Source organism: Chiloscyllium plagiosum, chromosome 24 (genome assembly GCF_004010195.1).
Source record: "Chiloscyllium plagiosum isolate BGI_BamShark_2017 chromosome 24, ASM401019v2, whole genome shotgun sequence".
NCBI classification, from domain to species: domain Eukaryota; kingdom Metazoa; phylum Chordata; class Chondrichthyes; order Orectolobiformes; family Hemiscylliidae; genus Chiloscyllium; species Chiloscyllium plagiosum.
This window is the reverse complement of record NC_057733.1, coordinates 17057605-17059189: the sequence shown is the minus strand read 5'-3', so window position 1 is coordinate 17059189 and position 1585 is coordinate 17057605.

Genomic DNA, 1585 nt, shown 5'->3' with positions numbered 1-1585 from the left:
CATTGTCTTCATTGTAATAATTAATGAAGTTTGCTACATCTTTAAAGTGAGTTGTCCCAACAAATAATAATAAGAAGATGGTGCTGGAGAAACTCAGCAGGTCTAGCAGCATCTGCAGGGAGACGAACAAAATTAAACCTTGCAAATCCAACATGATTCTTAGAGTCATTGAGTCATACAAATGTACAGCACAGAAACAGACCCTTTGGTCCACCTAGCCCGTGTTGACCAGATATCCTCACCTAATCTAGTCCCATTTGCCAGCACTTGGCCTATATCCCTCTAAATCCTTCCTATTCATATACCCATCCAGATGCCTTTTAAATGTTGGAATTGTAGCATCCTCCACCACTTCCTCTGACAGCTCATTCCATACACGCACCACCCTCTGTGTGAAAACATTGCACCTTAGGTCCCTTTTATATCTTCCCTCTCTCACCCTAAACTTATACCCTCTAGTTCTGGACTCCCCCACACCAGGGAAAAGACCTTGTTTATTTATCCTATCTATGCCCCTCAAAAGTAGCCTAACCAATGTCAGCTGCAACATGACCTCCCAACTCCTATACTCAATGCACTGACCAATAAAGGAAAGCATACCAAATGCCTTCTTCACTAACCTAGCTACCTGCAACTCTACTTTCAAAGAACTATGAACCTGCATTCCAAACTCTTCTTCAGTTCTGAAGGAGACTCTACACTCAACCCAACGACTCCCACAGCTACCTGGATTACAACTCTTCCCACCCTACCTCCTGCAAAAAAGCCATCCTGTATTCCCAATTCCTCCGCCTCTGCCATATCTGCTCCCAGGAGGACCAGTTCCACCACAGAACACATTAGATGGCCTCCTTCTTTAGAGACCGCAATTTCCCTTCCCACGTGGTTAAAGATGCCCTCCAACGCATCTCATCCACATCCTGCCCCTCCACCCTCAAACCCCACCCCTCCAATCATAACAAGGACAGACCCCCCACGGTGCTGACCTTCCACCCTACCAACCTTCGTATAAACCACATCATCTGAAGACATTTCCGTCACCTCCAAATGGACCCCACCACGAGGGGTATATTTCCCTCCCCAACCATTTCCGCTTTCCACAAAGACTGTTTCCTCCGTGACTACCTGATCAGGTCCAGGCCCCTCAATAACACACCCTCCCCTGCCACCGCAGGAATTGCAAAACCTGAGCCCACTCCTCCTCCCTCGCTTCCATCCAAGGCCCCAAAGGAGCCTTCCATATCCATCAAAATTTTACCTGCACATCCACCAATATCATTTATTGTATCCGTTGCTCCCAATGTAGTCTCCACTACATTGGGGAGACTGGACGCCTCCTAGCAGAGCGCTTTAGAGAACATCTCTGGGACACCCGCATCCATCAACCCCACTGCCTTGTGGCTCAACATTTCAACTCCCCCTCCCACTCTGCCGAGGACATGCAGGTCCTGGGCCTCCTCCACTCCACTCCCTCACCACCCGACGCCTGGAGGAAGAACGCCTCATCTTCCATCTTGGAACACTTCAACCCCATGGCATCAATGTGGATTTCACCAGTTTCCTCATTTCCCCTTCCCCCACCTCA